Raw genomic sequence first — 22,457 nt, 5'->3', positions numbered from 1 at the left:
AATCAAGGTTGCGTAGAGCGCAGTCATGTCACATGGCCAGTTCACTCCATTTTTTTAGAGTGTGGTGCAAATGTCATTTTCACATGCAACTTTCTGGTCTTCCATTGAGAGACGCTTATTTATGCCACAAGGTCAAAGAAGTTTGTTTTTTTGCCGTAACCCAATTCCACAGTGTTTTTGAACAATTTTTTGTAGTTGATGAGTAAAATGTCAGATGACCCTGACGTGATTTGAACACGCAACCTTCTGATCTGGAGTCAGACGCGCTACCGTTGCGCCACAAGGTCAATGAAACTTGAGTGCTCTGACCCTGTTCAGCACTCTTTTCGATCATGTATCTGTACTGGATCATGAAAAGTCTGATTTGATTTGGATGTGATTTCTAGGCACAATCTTCTGATGTGGAGTGAAACGCACAACCGTTGCGCAACAAGCTCTTGCTGCTGCATGTCAAACTAGATGCAGGAGGCAAAAACTGGCATTGTGTGTCATGTCTGCTTGCTCACTTTTGTTAAACCGTGGTTCTAATAACACGGAGGTTTCAGCTTTTGATCCCCATATGGGCTAGGTTCTCCAGCATCTGAAGTGCCGTCAAGCTATCTTTTGACAAAGTCTTCGGCCTCTTTTGGGTGCCAAAAGTGGAGCCCTGATGCATGTGTATTTGAATCAAGGTTGCGTAGAGCGCAGTCAGGTCACATGGCCAGTTCACTCCATTTTTTTAGAGTGTGGTGCAAATGTCATTTTCACATGCAACTTTCTGGTCTTCCATTGAGAGACGCTTATTTATGCCACAAGGTCAAAGAAGTTTGTTTTTTTGCCGTAACCCAATTCCACAGTGTTTTTGAACAATTTTTTGTAGTTGATGAGTAAAATGTCAGATGACCCTGACGTGATTTGAACACGCAACCTTCTGATCTGGAGTCAGACGCGCTACCGTTGCGCCACAAGGTCAATGAAACTTGAGTGCTCTGACCCTGTTCAGCACTCTTTTCGATCATGTATCTGTACTGGATCATGAAAAGTCTGATTTGATTTGGATGTGATTTCTAGGCACAATCTTCTGATGTGGAGTGAAACGCACAACCGTTGCGCAACAAGCTCTTGCTGCTGCATGTCAAACTAGATGCAGGAGGCAAAAACTGGCATTGTGTGTCATGTCTGCTTGCTCACTTTTGTTAAACCGTGGTTCTAATAACACGGAGGTTTCAGCTTTTGATCCCCATATGGGCTAGGTTCTCCAGCATCTGAAGTGCCGTCAAGCTATCTTTTGACAAAGTCTTCGGCCTCTTTTGGGTGCCAAAAGTGGAGCCGTGATGCATGTGTATTTGAATCAAGGTTGCGTAGAGCGCAGTCAGGTCACATGGCCAGTTCACTCCATTTTTTTAGAGTGTGGTGCAAATGTCATTTTCACATGCAACTTTCTGGTCTTCCATTGAGAGACGCTTATTTATGCCACAAGGTCAAAGAAGTTTGTTTTTTTGCCGTAACCCAATTCCACAGTGTTTTTGAACAATTTTTTGTAGTTGATGAGTAAAATGTCAGATGACCCTGACGTGATTTGAACACGCAACCTTCTGATCTGGAGTCAGACGCGCTACCGTTGCGCCACAAGGTCAATGAAACTTGAGTGCTCTGACCCTGTTCAGCACTCTTTTCGATCATGTATCTGTACTGGATCATGAAAAGTCTGATTTGATTTGGATGTGATTTCTAGGCACAATCTTCTGATGTGGAGTGAAACGCACAACCGTTGCGCAACAAGCTCTTGCTGCTGCATGTCAAACTAGATGCAGGAGGCAAAAACTGGCATTGTGTGTCATGTCTGCTTGCTCACTTTTGTTAAACCGTGGTTCTAATAACACGGAGGTTTCAGCTTTTGATCCCCATATGGGCTAGGTTCTCCAGCATCTGAAGTGCCGTCAAGCTATCTTTTGACAAAGTCTTCGGCCTCTTTTGGGTACCAAAAGTGGAGCCGTGATGCATGTGTATTTGAATCAAGGTTGCGTAGAGCGCAGTCAGGTCACATGGCCAGTTCACTCCATTTTTTTAGAGTGTGGTGCAAATGTCATTTTCACATGCAACTTTCTGGTCTTCCATTGAGAGACGCTTATTTATGCCACAAGATCAAAGAAGTTTGTTTTTTTGCCGTAACTCAATTCCACAGTGTTTTTGAACAATTTTTTGTAGTTGATGAGTAAAATGTCAGATGACCCTGACGTGATTTGAACACGCAACCTTCTGATCTGGAGTCAGACGCGCTACCGTTGCGCCACAAGGTCAATGAAACTTGAGTGCTCTGACCCTGTTCAGCACTCTTTTCGATCATGTATCTGTACTGGATCATGAAAAGTCTGATTTGATTTGGATGTGATTTCTAGGCACAATCTTCTGATGTGGAGTGAAACGCACAACCGTTGCGCAACAAGCTCTTGCTGCTGCATGTCAAACTAGATGCAGGAGGCAAAAACTGGCATTGTGTGTCATGTCTGCTTGCTCACTTTTGTTAAACCGTGGTTCTAATAACACGGAGGTTTCAGCTTTTGATCCCCATATGGGCTAGGTTCTCCAGCATCTGAAGTGCCGTCAAGCTATCTTTTGACAAAGTCTTCGGCCTCTTTTGGGTACCAAAAGTGGAGCCGTGATGCATGTGTATTTGAATCAAGGTTGCGTAGAGCGCAGTCAGGTCACATGGCCAGTTCACTCCATTTTTTTAGAGTGTGGTGCAAATGTCATTTTCACATGCAACTTTCTGGTCCTCCATTGAGAGACGCTTATTTATGCCACAAGGTCAAAGAAGTTTGTTTTTTTGCCGTAACCCAATTCCACAGTGTTTTTGAACAATTTTTTGTAGTTGATGAGTAAAATGTCAGATGACCCTGACGTGATTTGAACACGCAACCTTCTGATCTGGAGTCAGACGCGCTACCGTTGCGCCACAAGGTCAATGAAACTTGAGTGCTCTGACCCTGTTCAGCACTCTTTTCGATCATGTATCTGTACTGGATCATGAAAAGTCTGATTTGATTTGGATGTGATTTCTAGGCACAATCTTCTGATGTGGAGTGAAACGCACAACCGTTGCGCAACAAGCTCTTGCTGCTGCATGTCAAACTAGATGCAGGAGGCAAAAACTGGCATTGTCTGTCATGTCTGCTTGCTCACTTTTGTTAAACCGTGGTTCTAATAACACGGAGGTTTCAGCTTTTGATCCCCATATGGGCTAGGTTCTCCAGCATCTGAAGTGCCGTCAAGCTATCTTTTGACAAAGTCTTCGGCCTCTTTTAGGTGCCAAAACTGGAGCCGTGATGCATGTGTATTTGAATCAAGGTTGCATAGAGCGCAGTCATGTCACATGGCCAGTTCACTCCATTTTTTTAGAGTGTGGTGCAAATGTCATGTTCACATGCAACTTTCTGGTCCTCCATTGAGAGACGCTTATTTATGCCACAAGGTCAAAGAAGTTTGTTTTTTTGCCGTAACCCAATTCCACAGTGTTTTTGAACAATTTTTTGTAGTTGATGAGTAAAATGTCAGATGACCCTGACGTGATTTGAACACGCAACCTTCTGATCTGGAGTCAGACGCGCTACCGTTGCGCCACAAGGTCAATGAAACTTGAGTGCTCTGACGGTGTTCAGCACTGTTTTCGATCATGTATCTGTACTGGATCATGAAAAGTCTGATTTGATTTGGATGTGATTTCTAGGCACAATCTTCTGATGTGGAGTGAAACGCACAACCGTTGCGCAACAAGCTCTTGCTGCTGCATGTCAAACTAGATGCAGGAGGCAAAAACTGGCATTGTGTGTCATGTCTGCTTGCTCACTTTTGTTAAACCGTGGTTCTAATAACACGGAGGTTTCAGCTTTTGATCCCCATATGGGCTAGGTTCTCCAGCATCTGAAGTGCCGTCAAGCTATCTTTTGACAAAGTCTTCGGCCTCTTTTGGGTGCCAAAAGTGGAGCCGTGATGCATGTGTATTTGAATCAAGGTTGCGTAGAGCGCAGTCATGTCACATGGTCAGTTCACTCCATTTTTTTAGAGTGTGGTGCAAATGTCATTTTCACATGCAACTTTCTGGTCCTCCATTGAGAGACGCTTATTTATGCCACAAGGTCAAAGAAGTTTGTTTTTTTGCCGTAACCCAATTCCACAGTGTTTTTGAACAATTTTTTGTAGTTGATGAGTAAAATGTCAGATGACCCTGACGTGATTTGAACACGCAACCTTCTGATCTGGAGTCAGACGCGCTACCGTTGCGCCACAAGGTCAATGAAACTTGAGTGCTCTGACCCTGTTCAGCACTCTTTTCGATCATGTATCTGTACTGGATCATGAAAAGTCTGATTTGATTTGGATGTGATTTCTAGGCACAATCTTCTGATGTGGAGTGAAACGCACAACCGTTGCGCAACAAGCTCTTGCTGCTGCATGTCAAACTAGATGCAGGAGGCAAAAACTGGCATTGTCTGTCATGTCTGCTTGCTCACTTTTGTTAAACCGTGGTTCTAATAACACGGAGGTTTCAGCTTTTGATCCCCATATGGGCTAGGTTCTCCAGCATCTGAAGTGCCGTCAAGCTATCTTTTGACAAAGTCTTCGGCCTCTTTTAGGTGCCAAAACTGGAGCCGTGATGCATGTGTATTTGAATCAAGGTTGCGTAGAGCGCAGTCATGTCACATGGCCAGTTCACTCCATTTTTTTAGAGTGTGGTGCAAATGTCATTTTCACATGCAACTTTCTGGTCTTCCATTGAGAGACGCTTATTTATGCCACAAGGTCAAAGAAGTTTGTTTTTTTGCCGTAACCCAATTCCACAGTGTTTTTGAACAATTTTTTGTAGTTGATGAGTAAAATGTCAGATGACCCTGACGTGATTTGAACACGCAACCTTCTGATCTGGAGTCAGACGCGCTACCGTTGCGCCACAAGGTCAATGAAACTTGAGTGCTCTGACCCTGTTCAGCACTCTTTTCGATCATGTATCTGTACTGGATCATGAAAAGTCTGATTTGATTTGGATGTGATTTCTAGGCACAATCTTCTGATGTGGAGTGAAACGCACAACCGTTGCGCAACAAGCTCTTGCTGCTGCATGTCAAACTAGATGCAGGAGGCAAAAACTGGCATTGTGTGTCATGTCTGCTTGCTCACTTTTGTTAAACCGTGGTTCTAATAACACGGAGGTTTCAGCTTTTGATCCCCATATGGGCTAGGTTCTCCAGCATCTGAAGTGCCGTCAAGCTATCTTTTGACAAAGTCTTCGGCCTCTTTTGGGTGCCAAAAGTGGAGCCGTTATGCATGTGTATTTGAATCAAGGTTGCGTAGAGCGCAGTCATGTCACATGGCCAGTTCACTCCATTTTTTTAGAGTGTGGTGCAAATGTCATTTTCACATGCAACTTTCTGGTCTTCCATTGAGAGACGCTTATTTATGCCACAAGGTCAAAGAAGTTTGTTTTTTTGCCGTAACCCAATTCCACAGTGTTTTTGAACAATTTTTTGTAGTTGATGAGTAAAATGTCAGATGACCCTGACGTGATTTGAACACGCAACCTTCTGATCTGGAGTCAGACGCGCTACCGTTGCGCCACAAGGTCAATGAAACTTGAGTGCTCTGACCCTGTTCAGCACTCTTTTCGATCATGTATCTGTACTGGATCATGAAAAGTCTGATTTGATTTGGATGTGATTTCTAGGCACAATCTTCTGATGTGGAGTGAAACGCACAACCGTTGCGCAACAAGCTCTTGCTGCTGCATGTCAAACTAGATGCAGGAGGCAAAAACTGGCATTGTGTGTCATGTCTGCTTGCTCACTTTTGTTAAACCGTGGTTCTAATAACACGGAGGTTTCAGCTTTTGATCCCCATATGGGCTAGGTTCTCCAGCATCTGAAGTGCCGTCAAGCTATCTTTTGACAAAGTCTTCGGCCTCTTTTGGGTGCCAAAAGTGGAGCCGTTATGCATGTGTATTTGAATCAAGGTTGCGTAGAGCGCAGTCATGTCACATGGCCAGTTCACTCCATTTTTTTAGAGTGTGGTGCAAATGTCATTTTCACATGCAACTTTCTGGTCTTCCATTGAGAGACGCTTATTTATGCCACAAGGTCAAAGAAGTTTGTTTTTTTGCCGTAACCCAATTCCACAGTGTTTTTGAACAATTTTTTGTAGTTGATGAGTAAAATGTCAGATGACCCTGACGTGATTTGAACACGCAACCTTCTGATCTGGAGTCAGACGCGCTACCGTTGCGCCACAAGGTCAATGAAACTTGAGTGCTCTGACCCTGTTCAGCACTCTTTTCGATCATGTATCTGTACTGGATCATGAAAAGTCTGATTTGATTTGGATGTGATTTCTAGGCACAATCTTCTGATGTGGAGTGAAACGCACAACCGTTGCGCAACAAGCTCTTGCTGCTGCATGTCAAACTAGATGCAGGAGGCAAAAACTGGCATTGTCTGTCATGTCTGCTTGCTCACTTTTGTTAAACCGTGGTTCTAATAACACGGAGGTTTCAGCTTTTGATCCCCATATGGGCTAGGTTCTCCAGCATCTGAAGTGCCGTCAAGCTATCTTTTGACAAAGTCTTCGGCCTCTTTTGGGTGCCAAAAGTGGAGCCGTTATGCATGTGTATTTGAATCAAGGTTGCGTAGAGCGCAGTCATGTCACATGGCCAGTTCACTCCATTTTTTTAGAGTGTGGTGCAAATGTCATTTTCACATGCAACTTTCTGGTCCTCCATTGAGAGACGCTTATTTATGCCACAAGGTCAAAGAAGTTTGTTTTTTTGCCGTAACCCAATTCCACAGTGTTTTTGAACAATTTTTTGTAGTTGATGAGTAAAATGTCAGATGACCCTGACGTGATTTGAACACGCAACCTTCTGATCTGGAGTCAGACGCGCTACCGTTGCGCCACAAGGTCAATGAAACTTGAGTGCTCTGACCCTGTTCAGCACTCTTTTCGATCATGTATCTGTACTGGATCATGAAAAGTCTGATTTGATTTGGATGTGATTTCTAGGCACAATCTTCTGATGTGGAGTGAAACGCACAACCGTTGCGCAACAAGCTCTTGCTGCTGCATGTCAAACTAGATGCAGGAGGCAAAAACTGGCATTGTCTGTCATGTCTGCTTGCTCACTTTTGTTAAACCGTGGTTCTAATAACACGGAGGTTTCAGCTTTTGATCCCCATATGGGCTAGGTTCTCCAGCATCTGAAGTGCCGTCAAGCTATCTTTTGACAAAGTCTTCGGCCTCTTTTGGGTGCCAAAACTGGAGCCGTGATGCATGTGTATTTGAATCAAGGTTGCGTAGAGCGCAGTCATGTCACATGGCCAGTTCACTCCATTTTTTTAGAGTGTGGTGCAAATGTCATTTTCACATGCAACTTTCTGGTCTTCCATTGAGAGACGCTTATTTATGCCACAAGGTCAAAGAAGTTTGTTTTTTTGCCGTAACCCAATTCCACAGTGTTTTTGAACAATTTTTTGTAGTTGATGAGTAAAATGTCAGATGACCCTGACGTGATTTGAACACGCAACCTTCTGATCTGGAGTCAGACGCGCTACCGTTGCGCCACAAGGTCAATGAAACTTGAGTGCTCTGACCCTGTTCAGCACTCTTTTCGATCATGTATCTGTACTGGATCATGAAAAGTCTGATTTGATTTGGATGTGATTTCTAGGCACAATCTTCTGATGTGGAGTGAAACGCACAACCGTTGCGCAACAAGCTCTTGCTGCTGCATGTCAAACTAGATGCAGGAGGCAAAAACTGGCATTGTCTGTCATGTCTGCTTGCTCACTTTTGTTAAACCGTGGTTCTAATAACACGGAGGTTTCAGCTTTTGATCCCCATATGGGCTAGGTTCTCCAGCATCTGAAGTGCCGTCAAGCTATCTTTTGACAAAGTCTTCGGCCTCTTTTGGGTGCCAAAAGTGGAGCCGTTATGCATGTGTATTTGAATCAAGGTTGCGTAGAGCGCAGTCATGTCACATGGCCAGTTCACTCCATTTTTTTAGAGTGTGGTGCAAATGTCATTTTCACATGCAACTTTCTGGTCCTCCATTGAGAGACGCTTATTTATGCCACAAGGTCAAAGAAGTTTGTTTTTTTGCCGTAACCCAATTCCACAGTGTTTTTGAACAATTTTTTGTAGTTGATGAGTAAAATGTCAGATGACCCTGACGTGATTTGAACACGCAACCTTCTGATCTGGAGTCAGACGCGCTACCGTTGCGCCACAAGGTCAATGAAACTTGAGTGCTCTGACCCTGTTCAGCACTCTTTTCGATCATGTATCTGTACTGGATCATGAAAAGTCTGATTTGATTTGGATGTGATTTCTAGGCACAATCTTCTGATGTGGAGTGAAACGCACAACCGTTGCGCAACAAGCTCTTGCTGCTGCATGTCAAACTAGATGCAGGAGGCAAAAACTGGCATTGTCTGTCATGTCTGCTTGCTCACTTTTGTTAAACCGTGGTTCTAATAACACGGAGGTTTCAGCTTTTGATCCCCATATGGGCTAGGTTCTCCAGCATCTGAAGTGCCGTCAAGCTATCTTTTGACAAAGTCTTCGGCCTCTTTTGGGTGCCAAAAGTGGAGCCGTGATGCATGTGTATTTGAATCAAGGTTGCGTAGAGCGCAGTCATGTCACATGGCCAGTTCACTCCATTTTTTTAGAGTGTGGTGCAAATGTCATTTTCACATGCAACTTTCTGGTCTTCCATTGAGAGACGCTTATTTATGCCACAAGGTCAAAGAAGTTTGTTTTTTTGCCGTAACCCAATTCCACAGTGTTTTTGAACAATTTTTTGTAGTTGATGAGTAAAATGTCAGATGACCCTGACGTGATTTGAACACGCAACCTTCTGATCTGGAGTCAGACGCGCTACCGTTGCGCCACAAGTTCAATGAAACTTGAGTGCTCTGACCCTGTTCAGCACTCTTTTCGATCATGTATCTGTACTGGATCATGAAAAGTCTGATTTGATTTGGATGTGATTTCTAGGCACAATCTTCTGATGTGGAGTGAAACGCACAACCGTTGCGCAACAAGCTCTTGCTGCTGCATGTCAAACTAGATGCAGGAGGCAAAAACTGGCATTGTCTGTCATGTCTGCTTGCTCACTTTTGTTAAACCGTGGTTCTAATAACACGGAGGTTTCAGCTTTTGATCCCCATATGGGCTAGGTTCTCCAGCATCTGAAGTGCCGTCAAGCTATCTTTTGACAAAGTCTTCGGCCTCTTTTGGGTGCCAAAACTGGAGCCATGATGCATGTGTATTTGAATCAAGGTTGCGTAGAGCGCAGTCATGTCACATGGCCAGTTCACTCCATTTTTTTAGAGTGTGGTGCAAATGTCATTTTCACATGCAACTTTCTGGTCTTCCATTGAGAGACGCTTATTTATGCCACAAGGTCAAAGAAGTTTGTTTTTTTGCCGTAACCCAATTCCACAGTGTTTTTGAACAATTTTTTGTAGTTGATGAGTAAAATGTCAGATGACCCTGACGTGATTTGAACACGCAACCTTCTGATCTGGAGTCAGACGCGCTACCGTTGCGCCACAAGTTCAATGAAACTTGAGTGCTCTGACCCTGTTCAGCACTGTTTTCGATCATGTATCTGTACTGGATCATGAAAAGTCTGATTTGATTTGGATGTGATTTCTAGGCACAATCTTCTGATGTGGAGTGAAACGCACAACCGTTGCGCAACAAGCTCTTGCTGCTGCATGTCAAACTAGATGCAGGAGGCAAAAACTGGCATTGTCTGTCATGTCTGCTTGCTCACTTTTGTTAAACCGTGGTTCTAATAACACGGAGGTTTCAGCTTTTGATCCCCATATGGGCTAGGTTCTCCAGCATCTGAAGTGCCGTCAAGCTATCTTTTGACAAAGTCTTCGGCCTCTTTTGGGTGCCAAAACTGGAGCCGTGATGCATGTGTATTTGAATCAAGGTTGCGTAGAGCGCAGTCATGTCACATGGCCAGTTCACTCCATTTTTTTAGAGTGTGGTGCAAATGTCATTTTCACATGCAACTTTCTGGTCTTCCATTGAGAGACGCTTATTTATGCCACAAGGTCAAAGAAGTTTGTTTTTTTGCCGTAACCCAATTCCACAGTGTTTTTGAACAATTTTTTGTAGTTGATGAGTAAAATGTCAGATGACCCTGACGTGATTTGAACACGCAACCTTCTGATCTGGAGTCAGACGCGCTACCGTTGCGCCACAAGGTCAATGAAACTTGAGTGCTCTGACCCTGTTCAGCACTCTTTTCGATCATGTATCTGTACTGGATCATGAAAAGTCTGATTTGATTTGGATGTGATTTCTAGGCACAATCTTCTGATGTGGAGTGAAACGCACAACCGTTGCGCAACAAGCTCTTGCTGCTGCATGTCAAACTAGATGCAGGAGGCAAAAACTGGCATTGTCTGTCATGTCTGCTTGCTCACTTTTGTTAAACCGTGGTTCTAATAACACGGAGGTTGCAGCTTTTGATCCCCATATGGGCTAGGTTCTCCAGCATCTGAAGTGCCGTCAAGCTATCTTTTGACAAAGTCTTCGGCCTCTTTTGGGTGCCAAAACTGGAGCCGTGATGCATGTGTATTTGAATCAAGGTTGCGTAGAGCGCAGTCATGTCACATGGCCAGTTCACTCCATTTTTTTAGAGTGTGGTGCAAATGTCATTTTCACATGCAACTTTCTGGTCTTCCATTGAGAGACGCTTATTTATGCCACAAGGTCAAAGAAGTTTGTTTTTTTGCCGTAACCCAATTCCACAGTGTTTTTGAACAATTTTTTGTAGTTGATGAGTAAAATGTCAGATGACCCTGACGTGATTTGAACACGCAACCTTCTGATCTGGAGTCAGACGCGCTACCGTTGCGCCACAAGGTCAATGAAACTTGAGTGCTCTGACCCTGTTCAGCACTCTTTTCGATCATGTATCTGTACTGGATCATGAAAAGTCTGATTTGATTTGGATGTGATTTCTAGGCACAATCTTCTGATGTGGAGTGAAACGCACAACCGTTGCGCAACAAGCTCTTGCTGCTGCATGTCAAACTAGATGCAGGAGGCAAAAACTGGCATTGTCTGTCATGTCTGCTTGCTCACTTTTGTTAAACCGTGGTTCTAATAACACGGAGGTTTCAGCTTTTGATCCCCATATGGGCTAGGTTCTCCAGCATCTGAAGTGCCGTCAAGCTATCTTTTGACAAAGTCTTCGGCCTCTTTTGGGTGCCAAAAGTGGAGCCGTTATGCATGTGTATTTGAATCAAGGTTGCGTAGAGCGCAGTCATGTCACATGGCCAGTTCACTCCATTTTTTTAGAGTGTGGTGCAAATGTCATTTTCACATGCAACTTTCTGGTCCTCCATTGAGAGACGCTTATTTATGCCACAAGGTCAAAGAAGTTTGTTTTTTTGCCGTAACCCAATTCCACAGTGTTTTTGAACAATTTTTTGTAGTTGATGAGTAAAATGTCAGATGACCCTGACGTGATTTGAACACGCAACCTTCTGATCTGGAGTCAGACGCGCTACCGTTGCGCCACAAGGTCAATGAAACTTGAGTGCTCTGACCCTGTTCAGCACTCTTTTCGATCATGTATCTGTACTGGATCATGAAAAGTCTGATTTGATTTGGATGTGATTTCTAGGCACAATCTTCTGATGTGGAGTGAAACGCACAACCGTTGCGCAACAAGCTCTTGCTGCTGCATGTCAAACTAGATGCAGGAGGCAAAAACTGGCATTGTCTGTCATGTCTGCTTGCTCACTTTTGTTAAACCGTGGTTCTAATAACACGGAGGTTTCAGCTTTTGATCCCCATATGGGCTAGGTTCTCCAGCATCTGAAGTGCCGTCAAGCTATCTTTTGACAAAGTCTTCGGCCTCTTTTGGGTGCCAAAACTGGAGCCGTGATGCATGTGTATTTGAATCAAGGTTGCGTAGAGCGCAGTCATGTCACATGGCCAGTTCACTCCATTTTTTTAGAGTGTGGTGCAAATGTCATTTTCACATGCAACTTTCTGGTCCTCCATTGAGAGACGCTTATTTATGCCACAAGGTCAAAGAAGTTTGTTTTTTTGCCGTAACCCAATTCCACAGTGTTTTTGAACAATTTTTTGTAGTTGATGAGTAAAATGTCAGATGACCCTGACGTGATTTGAACACGCAACCTTCTGATCTGGAGTCAGACGCGCTACCGTTGCGCCACAAGGTCAATGAAACTTGAGTGCTCTGACCCTGTTCAGCACTCTTTTCGATCATGTATCTGTACTGGATCATGAAAAGTCTGATTTGATTTGGATGTGATTTCTAGGCACAATCTTCTGATGTGGAGTGAAACGCACAACCGTTGCGCAACAAGCTCTTGCTGCTGCATGTCAAACTAGATGCAGGAGGCAAAAACTGGCATTGTCTGTCATGTCTGCTTGCTCACTTTTGTTAAACCGTGGTTCTAATAACACGGAGGTTTCAGCTTTTGATCCCCATATGGGCTAGGTTCTCCAGCATCTGAAGTGCCGTCAAGCTATCTTTTGACAAAGTCTTCGGCCTCTTTTGGGTGCCAAAACTGGAGCCGTGATGCATGTGTATTTGAATCAAGGTTGCGTAGAGCGCAGTCATGTCACATGGCCAGTTCACTCCATTTTTTTAGAGTGTGGTGCAAATGTCATTTTCACATGCAACTTTCTGGTCTTCCATTGAGAGACGCTTATTTATGCCACAAGGTCAAAGAAGTTTGTTTTTTTGCCGTAACCCAATTCCACAGTGTTTTTGAACAATTTTTTGTAGTTGATGAGTAAAATGTCAGATGACCCTGACGTGATTTGAACACGCAACCTTCTGATCTGGAGTCAGACGCGCTACCGTTGCGCCACAAGGTCAATGAAACTTGAGTGCTCTGACCCTGTTCAGCACTCTTTTCGATCATGTATCTGTACTGGATCATGAAAAGTCTGATTTGATTTGGATGTGATTTCTAGGCACAATCTTCTGATGTGGAGTGAAACGCACAACCGTTGCGCAACAAGCTCTTGCTGCTGCATGTCAAACTAGATGCAGGAGGCAAAAACTGGCATTGTCTGTCATGTCTGCTTGCTCACTTTTGTTAAACCGTGGTTCTAATAACACGGAGGTTTCAGCTTTTGATCCCCATATGGGCTAGGTTCTCCAGCATCTGAAGTGCCGTCAAGCTATCTTTTGACAAAGTCTTCGGCCTCTTTTGGGTGCCAAAAGTGGAGCCGTTATGCATGTGTATTTGAATCAAGGTTGCGTAGAGCGCAGTCATGTCACATGGCCAGTTCACTCCATTTTTTTAGAGTGTGGTGCAAATGTCATTTTCACATGCAACTTTCTGGTCCTCCATTGAGAGACGCTTATTTATGCCACAAGGTCAAAGAAGTTTGTTTTTTTGCCGTAACCCAATTCCACAGTGTTTTTGAACAATTTTTTGTAGTTGATGAGTAAAATGTCAGATGACCCTGACGTGATTTGAACACGCAACCTTCTGATCTGGAGTCAGACGCGCTACCGTTGCGCCACAAGGTCAATGAAACTTGAGTGCTCTGACCCTGTTCAGCACTCTTTTCGATCATGTATCTGTACTGGATCATGAAAAGTCTGATTTGATTTGGATGTGATTTCTAGGCACAATCTTCTGATGTGGAGTGAAACGCACAACCGTTGCGCAACAAGCTCTTGCTGCTGCATGTCAAACTAGATGCAGGAGGCAAAAACTGGCATTGTCTGTCATGTCTGCTTGCTCACTTTTGTTAAACCGTGGTTCTAATAACACGGAGGTTTCAGCTTTTGATCCCCATATGGGCTAGGTTCTCCAGCATCTGAAGTGCCGTCAAGCTATCTTTTGACAAAGTCTTCGGCCTCTTTTGGGTGCCAAAACTGGAGCCGTGATGCATGTGTATTTGAATCAAGGTTGCGTAGAGCGCAGTCATGTCACATGGCCAGTTCACTCCATTTTTTTAGAGTGTGGTGCAAATGTCATTTTCACATGCAACTTTCTGGTCTTCCATTGAGAGACGCTTATTTATGCCACAAGGTCAAAGAAGTTTGTTTTTTTGCCGTAACCCAATTCCACAGTGTTTTTGAACAATTTTTTGTAGTTGATGAGTAAAATGTCAGATGACCCTGACGTGATTTGAACACGCAACCTTCTGATCTGGAGTCAGACGCGCTACCGTTGCGCCACAAGGTCAATGAAACTTGAGTGCTCTGACCCTGTTCAGCACTCTTTTCGATCATGTATCTGTACTGGATCATGAAAAGTCTGATTTGATTTGGATGTGATTTCTAGGCACAATCTTCTGATGTGGAGTGAAACGCACAACCGTTGCGCAACAAGCTCTTGCTGCTGCATGTCAAACTAGATGCAGGAGGCAAAAACTGGCATTGTCTGTCATGTCTGCTTGCTCACTTTTGTTAAACCGTGGTTCTAATAACACGGAGGTTTCAGCTTTTGATCCCCATATGGGCTAGGTTCTCCAGCATCTGAAGTGCCGTCAAGCTATCTTTTGACAAAGTCTTCGGCCTCTTTTGGGTGCCAAAAGTGGAGCCCTGATGCATGTGTATTTGAATCAAGGTTGCGTAGAGCGCAGTCAGGTCACATGGCCAGTTCACTCCATTTTTTTAGAGTGTGGTGCAAATGTCATTTTCACATGCAACTTTCTGGTCTTCCATTGAGAGACGCTTATTTATGCCACAAGGTCAAAGAAGTTTGTTTTTTTGCCGTAACCCAATTCCACAGTGTTTTTGAACAATTTTTTGTAGTTGATGAGTAAAATGTCAGATGACCCTGACGTGATTTGAACACGCAACCTTCTGATCTGGAGTCAGACGCGCTACCGTTGCGCCACAAGGTCAATGAAACTTGAGTGCTCTGACCCTGTTCAGCACTCTTTTCGATCATGTATCTGTACTGGATCATGAAAAGTCTGATTTGATTTGGATGTGATTTCTAGGCACAATCTTCTGATGTGGAGTGAAACGCACAACCGTTGCGCAACAAGCTCTTGCTGCTGCATGTCAAACTAGATGCAGGAGGCAAAAACTGGCATTGTGTGTCATGTCTGCTTGCTCACTTTTGTTAAACCGTGGTTCTAATAACACGGAGGTTTCAGCTTTTGATCCCCATATGGGCTAGGTTCTCCAGCATCTGAAGTGCCGTCAAGCTATCTTTTGACAAAGTCTTCGGCCTCTTTTGGGTGCCAAAAGTGGAGCCGTGATGCATGTGTATTTGAATCAAGGTTGCGTAGAGCGCAGTCGTCACATGGCCAGTTCACTCCATTTTTTTAGAGTGTGGTGCAAATGTCATTTTCACATGCAACTTTCTGGTCCTCCATTGAGAGACGCTTATTTATGCCACAAGGCCAAAGAAGTTTGTTTTTTTGCCGTAACCCAATTCCACAGTGTTTTTGAACAATTTTTTGTAGTTGATGAGTAAAATGTCAGATGACCCTGACGTGATTTGAACACGCAACCTTCTGATCTGGAGTCAGACGCGCTACCGTTGCGCCACAAGGTCAATGAAACTTGAGTGCTCTGACCCTGTTCAGCACTCTTTTCGATCATGTATCTGTACTGGATCATGAAAAGTCTGATTTGATTTGGATGTGATTTCTAGGCACAATCTTCTGATGTGGAGTGAAACGCACAACCGTTGCGCAACAAGCTCTTGCTGCTGCATGTCAAACTAGATGCAGGAGGCAAAAACTGGCATTGTGTGTCATGTCTGCTTGCTCACTTTTGTTAAACCGTGGTTCTAATAACACGGAGGTTTCAGCTTTTGATCCCCATATGGGCTAGGTTCTCCAGCATCTGAAGTGCCGTCAAGCTATCTTTTGACAAAGTCTTCGGCCTCTTTTGGGTGCCAAAAGTGGAGCCGTGATGCATGTGTATTTGAATCAAGGTTGCGTAGAGCGCAGTCGTCACATGGCCAGTTCACTCCATTTTTTTAGAGTGTGGTGCAAATGTCATTTTCACATGCAACTTTCTGGTCCTCCATTGAGAGACGCTTATTTATGCCACAAGGCCAAAGAAGTTTGTTTTTTTGCCGTAACCCAATTCCACAGTGTTTTTGAACAATTTTTTGTAGTTGATGAGTAAAATGTCAGATGACCCTGACGTGATTTGAACACGCAACCTTCTGATCTGGAGTCAGACGCGCTACCGTTGCGCCACAAGGTCAATGAAACTTGAGTGCTCTGACCCTGTTCAGCACTCTTTTCGATCATGTATCTGTACTGGATCATGAAAAGTCTGATTTGATTTGGATGTGATTTCTAGGCACAATCTTCTGATGTGGAGTGAAACGCACAACCGTTGCGCAACAAGCTCTTGCTGCTGCATGTCAAACTAGATGCAGGAGGCAAAAACTGGCATTGTCTGTCATGTCTGCTTGCTCACTTTTGTTAAACCGTGGTTCTAATAACACGGAGGTTTCAGCTTTTGATCCCCATATGGGCTAGGTTCTCCAGCATCTGAAGTGCCGTCAAGCTATCTTTTGACAAAGTCTTCGAACTCTTTTGGGTGCCAAAAGTGGAGCCGTTATGCATGTGTATTTGAATCAAGGTTGCGTAGAGCGCAGTCATGTCACATGGCCAGTTCACTCCATTTTTTTAGAGTGTGGTGCAAATGTCATTTTCACATGCAACTTTCTGGTCCTCCATTGAGAGACGCTTATTTATGCCACAAGGTCAAAGAAGTTTGTTTTTTTGCCGTAACCCAATTCCACAGTGTTTTTGAACAATTTTTTGTAGTTGATGAGTAAAATGTCAGATGACCCTGACGTGATTTGAACACGCAACCTTCTGATCTGGAGTCAGACGCGCTACCGTTGCGCCACAAGGTCAATGAAACTTGAGTGCTCTGACCCTGTTCAGCACTCTTTTCGATCATGTATCTGTACTGGATCATGAAAAGTCTGATTTGATTTGGATGTGATTTCTAGGCACAATCTTCTGATGTGGAGTGAAACGCACAACCGTTGCGCAACAAGCTCTTGCTGCTGCATGTCAAACTAGATGCAGGAGGCAAAAACTGGCATTGTCTGTCATGTCTGCTTGCTCACTTTTGTTAAACCGTGGTTCTAATAACACGGAGGTTTCAGCTTTTGATCCCCATATGGGCTAGGTTCTCCAGCATCTGAAGTGCCGTCAAGCTATCTTTTGACAAAGTCTTCGGCCTCTTTTGGGTGCCAAAAGTGGAGCCCTGATGCATGTGTATTTGAATCAAGGTTGCGTAGAGCGCAGTCAGGTCACATGGCCAGTTCACTCCATTTTTTTAGAGTGTGGTGCAAATGTCATTTTCACATGCAACTTTCTGGTCTTCCATTGAGAGACGCTTATTTATGCCACAAGGTCAAAGAAGTTTGTTTTTTTGCCGTAACCCAATTCCACAGTGTTTTTGAACAATTTTTTGTAGTTGATGAGTAAAATGTCAGATGACCCTGACGTGATTTGAACACGCAACCTTCTGATCTGGAGTCAGACGCGCTACCGTTGCGCCACAAGGTCAATGAAACTTGAGTGCTCTGACCCTGTTCAGCACTCTTTTCGATCATGTATCTGTACTGGATCATGAAAAGTCTGATTTGATTTGGATGTGATTTCTAGGCACAATCTTCTGATGTGGAGTGAAACGCACAACCGTTGCGCAACAAGCTCTTGCTGCTGCATGTCAAACTAAATGCAGGAGGCAAAAACTGGCATTGTGTGTCATGTCTGCTTGCTCACTTTTGTTAAACCGTGGTTCTAATAACACGGAGGTTTCAGCTTTTGATCCCCATATGGGCTAGGTTCTCCAGCATCTGAAGTGCCGTCAAGCTATCTTTTGACAAAGTCTTCGGCCTCCTTTGGGTGCCAAAAGTGGAGCCGTGATGCATGTGTATTTGAATCAAGGTTGCGTAGAGCGCAGTCGTCACATGGCCAGTTCACTCCATTTTTTTAGAGTGTGGTGCAAATGTCATTTTCACATGCAACTTTCTGGTCCTCCATTGAGAGACGCTTATTTATGCCACAAGGCCAAAGAAGTTTGTTTTTTTGCCGTAACCCAATTCCACAGTGTTTTTGAACAATTTTTTGTAGTTGATGAGTAAAATGTCAGATGACCCTGACGTGATTTGAACACGCAACCTTCTGATCTGGAGTCAGACGCGCTACCGTTGCGCCACAAGGTCAATGAAACTTGAGTGCTCTGACCCTGTTCAGCACTCTTTTCGATCATGTATCTGTACTGGATCATGAAAAGTCTGATTTGATTTGGATGTGATTTCTAGGCACAATCTTCTGATGTGGAGTGAAACGCACAACCGTTGCGCAACAAGCTCTTGCTGCTGCATGTCAAACTAGATGCAGGAGGCAAAAACTGGCATTGTCTGTCATGTCTGCTTGCTCACTTTTGTTAAACCGTGGTTCTAATAACACGGAGGTTTCAGCTTTTGATCCCCATATGGGCTAGGTTCTCCAGCATCTGAAGTGCCGTCAAGCTATCTTTTGACAAAGTCTTCGGCCTCTTTTGGGTGCCAAAAGTGGAGCCGTTATGCATGTGTATTTGAATCAAGGTTGCGTAGAGCGCAGTCATGTCACATGGCCAGTTCACTCCATTTTTTTAGAGTGTGGTGCAAATGTCATTTTCACATGCAACTTTCTGGTCCTCCATTGAGAGACGCTTATTTATGCCACAAGGTCAAAGAAGTTTGTTTTTTTGCCGTAACCCAATTCCACAGTGTTTTTGAACAATTTTTTGTAGTTGATGAGTAAAATGTCAGATGACCCTGACGTGATTTGAACACGCAACCTTCTGATCTGGAGTCAGACGCGCTACCGTTGCGCCACAAGGTCAATGAAACTTGAGTGCTCTGACCCTGTTCAGCACTCTTTTCGATCATGTATCTGTACTGGATCATGAAAAGTCTGATTTGATTTGGATGTGATTTCTAGGCACAATCTTCTGATGTGGAGTGAAACGCACAACCGTTGCGCAACAAGCTCTTGCTGCTGCATGTCAAACTAGATGCAGGAGGCAAAAACTGGCATTGTCTGTCATGTCTGCTTGCTCACTTTTGTTAAACCGTGGTTCTAATAACACGGAGGTTTCAGCTTTTGATCCCCATATGGGCTAGGTTCTCCAGCATCTGAAGTGCCGTCAAGCTATCTTTTGACAAAGTCTTCGGCCTCTTTTGGGTGCCAAAAGTGGAGCCCTGATGCATGTGTATTTGAATCAAGGTTGCGTAGAGCGCAGTCAGGTCACATGGCCAGTTCACTCCATTTTTTTAGAGTGTGGTGCAAATGTCATTTTCACATGCAACTTTCTGGTCTTCCATTGAGAGACGCTTATTTATGCCACAAGGTCAAAGAAGTTTGTTTTTTTGCCGTAACCCAATTCCACAGTGTTTTTGAACAATTTTTTGTAGTTGATGAGTAAAATGTCAGATGACCCTGACGTGATTTGAACACGCAACCTTCTGATCTGGAGTCAGACGCGCTACCGTTGCGCCACAAGGTCAATGAAACTTGAGTGCTCTGACCCTGTTCAGCACTCTTTTCGATCATGTATCTGTACTGGATCATGAAAAGTCTGATTTGATTTGGATGTGATTTCTAGGCACAATCTTCTGATGTGGAGTGAAACGCACAACCGTTGCGCAACAAGCTCTTGCTGCTGCATGTCAAACTAGATGCAGGAGGCAAAAACTGGCATTGTGTGTCATGTCTGCTTGCTCACTTTTGTTAAACCGTGGTTCTAATAACACGGAGGTTTCAGCTTTTGATCCCCATATGGGCTAGGTTCTCCAGCATCTGAAGTGCCGTCAAGCTATCTTTTGACAAAGTCTTCGGCCTCCTTTGGGTGCCAAAAGTGGAGCCGTGATGCATGTGTATTTGAATCAAGGTTGCGTAGAGCGCAGTCGTCACATGGCCAGTTCACTCCATTTTTTTAGAGTGTGGTGCAAATGTCATTTTCACATGCAACTTTCTGGTCCTCCATTGAGAGACGCTTATTTATGCCACAAGGCCAAAGAAGTTTGTTTTTTTGCCGTAACCCAATTCCACAGTGTTTTTGAACAATTTTTTGTAGTTGATGAGTAAAATGTCAGATGACCCTGACGTGATTTGAACACGCAACCTTCTGATCTGGAGTCAGACGCGCTACCGTTGCGCCACAAGGTCAATGAAACTTGAGTGCTCTGACCCTGTTCAGCACTCTTTTCGATCATGTATCTGTACTGGATCATGAAAAGTCTGATTTGATTTGGATGTGATTTCTAGGCACAATCTTCTGATGTGGAGTGAAACGCACAACCGTTGCGCAACAAGCTCTTGCTGCTGCATGTCAAACTAGATGCAGGAGGCAAAAACTGGCATTGTCTGTCATGTCTGCTTGCTCACTTTTGTTAAACCGTGGTTCTAATAACACGGAGGTTTCAGCTTTTGATCCCCATATGGGCTAGGTTCTCCAGCATCTGAAGTGCCGTCAAGCTATCTTTTGACAAAGTCTTCGGCCTCTTTTGGGTGCCAAAAGTGGAGCCCTGATGCATGTGTATTTGAATCAAGGTTGCGTAGAGCGCAGTCAGGTCACATGGCCAGTTCACTCCATTTTTTTAGAGTGTGGTGCAAATGTCATTTTCACATGCAACTTTCTGGTCTTCCATTGAGAGACGCTTATTTATGCCACAAGGTCAAAGAAGTTTGTTTTTTTGCCGTAACCCAATTCCACAGTGTTTTTGAACAATTTTTTGTAGTTGATGAGTAAAATGTCAGATGACCCTGACGTGATTTGAACACGCAACCTTCTGATCTGGAGTCAGACGCGCTACCGTTGCGCCACAAGGTCAATGAAACTTGAGTGCTCTGACCCTGTTCAGCACTCTTTTCGATCATGTATCTGTACTGGATCATGAAAAGTCTGATTTGATTTGGATGTGATTTCTAGGCACAATCTTCTGATGTGGAGTGAAACGCACAACCGTTGCGCAACAAGCTCTTGCTGCTGCATGTCAAACTAGATGCAGGAGGCAAAAACTGGCATTGTGTGTCATGTCTGCTTGCTCACTTTTGTTAAACCGTGGTTCTAATAACACGGAGGTTTCAGCTTTTGATCCCCATATGGGCTAGGTTCTCCAGCATCTGAAGTGCCGTCAAGCTATCTTTTGACAAAGTCTTCGGCCTCTTTTGGGTGCCAAAAGTGGAGCCGTGATGCATGTGTATTTGAATCAAGGTTGCGTAGAGCGCAGTCGTCACATGGCCAGTTCACTCCATTTTTTTAGAGTGTGGTGCAAATGTCATTTTCACATGCAACTTTCTGGTCCTCCATTGAGAGACGCTTATTTATGCCACAAGGCCAAAGAAGTTTGTTTTTTTGCCGTAACCCAATTCCACAGTGTTTTTGAACAATTTTTTGTAGTTGATGAGTAAAATGTCAGATGACCCTGACGTGATTTGAACACGCAACCTTCGGATCTGGAGTCAGACGCGCTACCGTTGCGCCACAAGGTCAATGAAACTTGAGTGCTTTGACCCTGTTCAGCACTCTTTTCGATCATGTATCTGTACTGGATCATGAAAAGTCTGATTTGATTTGGATGTGATTTCTAGGCACAATCTTCTGATGTGGAGTGAAACGCACAACCGTTGCGCAACAAGCTCTTGCTGCTGCATGTCAAACTAGATGCAGGAGGCAAAAACTGGCATTGTGTGTCATGTCTGCTTGCTCACTTTTGTTAAACCGTGGTTCTAATAACACGGAGGTTTCAGCTTTTGATCCCCATATGGGCTAGGTTCTCCAGCATCTGAAGTGCCGTCAAGCTATCTTTTGACAAAGTCTTCGCCCTCTTTTGGGTGCCAAAAGTGGAGCCCTGATGCATGTGTATTTGAATCAAGGTTGCGTAGAGCGCAGTCAGGTCACATGGCCAGTTCACTCCATTTTTTTAGAGTGTGGTGCAAATGTCATTTTCACATGCAACTTTCTGGTCTTCCATTGAGAGACGCTTATTTATGCCACAAGGTCAAAGAAGTTTGTTTTTTTGCCGTAACCCAATTCCACAGTGTTTTTGAACAATTTTTTGTAGTTGATGAGTAAAATGTCAGATGACCCTGACGTGATTTGAACACGCAACCTTCTGATCTGGAGTCAGACGCGCTACCGTTGCGCCACAAGGTCAATGAAACTTGAGTGCTCTGACCCTGTTCAGCACTCTTTTCGATCATGTATCTGTACTGGATCATGAAAAGTCTGATTTGATTTGGATGTGATTTCTAGGCACAATCTTCTGATGTGGAGTGAAACGCACAACCGTTGCGCAACAAGCTCTTGCTGCTGCATGTCAAACTAGATGCAGGAGGCAAAAACTGGCATTGTCTGTCATGTCTGCTTGCTCACTTTTGTTAAACCGTGGTTCTAATAACACGGAGGTTTCAGCTTTTGATCC

The 22,457-nt window shown here is 44.0% G+C and overlaps 31 non-coding genes across 31 annotated transcripts; all 31 read right to left on the bottom strand.

The window, feature by feature from the left end:
* Nucleotides 1–215: 215 nt before the first annotated feature.
* TRNAW-CCA (transfer RNA tryptophan (anticodon CCA)) lies at nt 216–287 on the bottom strand. Its single transcript has one exon. It is a non-coding gene; the product is annotated as a tRNA-Trp (tRNA).
* A 592-nt stretch (nt 288–879) lies between these two features.
* TRNAW-CCA (transfer RNA tryptophan (anticodon CCA)) lies at nt 880–951 on the bottom strand. The gene has a single exon. It is a non-coding gene; the product is annotated as a tRNA-Trp (tRNA).
* A 592-nt stretch (nt 952–1,543) lies between these two features.
* On the bottom strand, nt 1,544–1,615 carry TRNAW-CCA (transfer RNA tryptophan (anticodon CCA)). The gene has a single exon. It is a non-coding gene; the product is annotated as a tRNA-Trp (tRNA).
* A 592-nt stretch (nt 1,616–2,207) lies between these two features.
* On the bottom strand, nt 2,208–2,279 carry TRNAW-CCA (transfer RNA tryptophan (anticodon CCA)). Its single transcript has one exon. It is a non-coding gene; the product is annotated as a tRNA-Trp (tRNA).
* Nucleotides 2,280–2,871: 592 nt separating this feature from the next.
* Nucleotides 2,872–2,943, bottom strand: TRNAW-CCA (transfer RNA tryptophan (anticodon CCA)). Its single transcript has one exon. It is a non-coding gene; the product is annotated as a tRNA-Trp (tRNA).
* A 592-nt stretch (nt 2,944–3,535) lies between these two features.
* TRNAW-CCA (transfer RNA tryptophan (anticodon CCA)) lies at nt 3,536–3,607 on the bottom strand. The gene has a single exon. It is a non-coding gene; the product is annotated as a tRNA-Trp (tRNA).
* A 592-nt stretch (nt 3,608–4,199) lies between these two features.
* On the bottom strand, nt 4,200–4,271 carry TRNAW-CCA (transfer RNA tryptophan (anticodon CCA)). Its single transcript has one exon. It is a non-coding gene; the product is annotated as a tRNA-Trp (tRNA).
* A 592-nt stretch (nt 4,272–4,863) lies between these two features.
* Nucleotides 4,864–4,935, bottom strand: TRNAW-CCA (transfer RNA tryptophan (anticodon CCA)). The gene has a single exon. It is a non-coding gene; the product is annotated as a tRNA-Trp (tRNA).
* Nucleotides 4,936–5,527: 592 nt separating this feature from the next.
* TRNAW-CCA (transfer RNA tryptophan (anticodon CCA)) lies at nt 5,528–5,599 on the bottom strand. Its single transcript has one exon. It is a non-coding gene; the product is annotated as a tRNA-Trp (tRNA).
* A 592-nt stretch (nt 5,600–6,191) lies between these two features.
* TRNAW-CCA (transfer RNA tryptophan (anticodon CCA)) lies at nt 6,192–6,263 on the bottom strand. The gene has a single exon. It is a non-coding gene; the product is annotated as a tRNA-Trp (tRNA).
* A 592-nt stretch (nt 6,264–6,855) lies between these two features.
* Nucleotides 6,856–6,927, bottom strand: TRNAW-CCA (transfer RNA tryptophan (anticodon CCA)). Its single transcript has one exon. It is a non-coding gene; the product is annotated as a tRNA-Trp (tRNA).
* Nucleotides 6,928–7,519: 592 nt separating this feature from the next.
* TRNAW-CCA (transfer RNA tryptophan (anticodon CCA)) lies at nt 7,520–7,591 on the bottom strand. The gene has a single exon. It is a non-coding gene; the product is annotated as a tRNA-Trp (tRNA).
* Nucleotides 7,592–8,183: 592 nt separating this feature from the next.
* TRNAW-CCA (transfer RNA tryptophan (anticodon CCA)) lies at nt 8,184–8,255 on the bottom strand. The gene has a single exon. It is a non-coding gene; the product is annotated as a tRNA-Trp (tRNA).
* Nucleotides 8,256–10,175: 1,920 nt separating this feature from the next.
* Nucleotides 10,176–10,247, bottom strand: TRNAW-CCA (transfer RNA tryptophan (anticodon CCA)). Its single transcript has one exon. It is a non-coding gene; the product is annotated as a tRNA-Trp (tRNA).
* A 592-nt stretch (nt 10,248–10,839) lies between these two features.
* On the bottom strand, nt 10,840–10,911 carry TRNAW-CCA (transfer RNA tryptophan (anticodon CCA)). The gene has a single exon. It is a non-coding gene; the product is annotated as a tRNA-Trp (tRNA).
* A 592-nt stretch (nt 10,912–11,503) lies between these two features.
* On the bottom strand, nt 11,504–11,575 carry TRNAW-CCA (transfer RNA tryptophan (anticodon CCA)). The gene has a single exon. It is a non-coding gene; the product is annotated as a tRNA-Trp (tRNA).
* Nucleotides 11,576–12,167: 592 nt separating this feature from the next.
* On the bottom strand, nt 12,168–12,239 carry TRNAW-CCA (transfer RNA tryptophan (anticodon CCA)). Its single transcript has one exon. It is a non-coding gene; the product is annotated as a tRNA-Trp (tRNA).
* Nucleotides 12,240–12,831: 592 nt separating this feature from the next.
* On the bottom strand, nt 12,832–12,903 carry TRNAW-CCA (transfer RNA tryptophan (anticodon CCA)). Its single transcript has one exon. It is a non-coding gene; the product is annotated as a tRNA-Trp (tRNA).
* Nucleotides 12,904–13,495: 592 nt separating this feature from the next.
* Nucleotides 13,496–13,567, bottom strand: TRNAW-CCA (transfer RNA tryptophan (anticodon CCA)). Its single transcript has one exon. It is a non-coding gene; the product is annotated as a tRNA-Trp (tRNA).
* A 592-nt stretch (nt 13,568–14,159) lies between these two features.
* On the bottom strand, nt 14,160–14,231 carry TRNAW-CCA (transfer RNA tryptophan (anticodon CCA)). Its single transcript has one exon. It is a non-coding gene; the product is annotated as a tRNA-Trp (tRNA).
* Nucleotides 14,232–14,823: 592 nt separating this feature from the next.
* Nucleotides 14,824–14,895, bottom strand: TRNAW-CCA (transfer RNA tryptophan (anticodon CCA)). Its single transcript has one exon. It is a non-coding gene; the product is annotated as a tRNA-Trp (tRNA).
* A 590-nt stretch (nt 14,896–15,485) lies between these two features.
* Nucleotides 15,486–15,557, bottom strand: TRNAW-CCA (transfer RNA tryptophan (anticodon CCA)). The gene has a single exon. It is a non-coding gene; the product is annotated as a tRNA-Trp (tRNA).
* A 590-nt stretch (nt 15,558–16,147) lies between these two features.
* TRNAW-CCA (transfer RNA tryptophan (anticodon CCA)) lies at nt 16,148–16,219 on the bottom strand. Its single transcript has one exon. It is a non-coding gene; the product is annotated as a tRNA-Trp (tRNA).
* A 592-nt stretch (nt 16,220–16,811) lies between these two features.
* TRNAW-CCA (transfer RNA tryptophan (anticodon CCA)) lies at nt 16,812–16,883 on the bottom strand. Its single transcript has one exon. It is a non-coding gene; the product is annotated as a tRNA-Trp (tRNA).
* Nucleotides 16,884–17,475: 592 nt separating this feature from the next.
* Nucleotides 17,476–17,547, bottom strand: TRNAW-CCA (transfer RNA tryptophan (anticodon CCA)). The gene has a single exon. It is a non-coding gene; the product is annotated as a tRNA-Trp (tRNA).
* Nucleotides 17,548–18,137: 590 nt separating this feature from the next.
* On the bottom strand, nt 18,138–18,209 carry TRNAW-CCA (transfer RNA tryptophan (anticodon CCA)). Its single transcript has one exon. It is a non-coding gene; the product is annotated as a tRNA-Trp (tRNA).
* Nucleotides 18,210–18,801: 592 nt separating this feature from the next.
* On the bottom strand, nt 18,802–18,873 carry TRNAW-CCA (transfer RNA tryptophan (anticodon CCA)). The gene has a single exon. It is a non-coding gene; the product is annotated as a tRNA-Trp (tRNA).
* Nucleotides 18,874–19,465: 592 nt separating this feature from the next.
* Nucleotides 19,466–19,537, bottom strand: TRNAW-CCA (transfer RNA tryptophan (anticodon CCA)). Its single transcript has one exon. It is a non-coding gene; the product is annotated as a tRNA-Trp (tRNA).
* Nucleotides 19,538–20,127: 590 nt separating this feature from the next.
* TRNAW-CCA (transfer RNA tryptophan (anticodon CCA)) lies at nt 20,128–20,199 on the bottom strand. Its single transcript has one exon. It is a non-coding gene; the product is annotated as a tRNA-Trp (tRNA).
* Nucleotides 20,200–20,791: 592 nt separating this feature from the next.
* On the bottom strand, nt 20,792–20,863 carry TRNAW-CCA (transfer RNA tryptophan (anticodon CCA)). Its single transcript has one exon. It is a non-coding gene; the product is annotated as a tRNA-Trp (tRNA).
* Nucleotides 20,864–22,117: 1,254 nt separating this feature from the next.
* On the bottom strand, nt 22,118–22,189 carry TRNAW-CCA (transfer RNA tryptophan (anticodon CCA)). Its single transcript has one exon. It is a non-coding gene; the product is annotated as a tRNA-Trp (tRNA).
* Nucleotides 22,190–22,457: the final 268 nt, after the last annotated feature.

The sequence above is a fragment of the Eleutherodactylus coqui genome, chromosome 2, assembly GCF_035609145.1.
Source record: "Eleutherodactylus coqui strain aEleCoq1 chromosome 2, aEleCoq1.hap1, whole genome shotgun sequence".
NCBI classification, from domain to species: Eukaryota; Metazoa; Chordata; class Amphibia; order Anura; family Eleutherodactylidae; genus Eleutherodactylus; species Eleutherodactylus coqui.
This window is presented reverse-complemented; position numbering and strand designations above follow the sequence as displayed.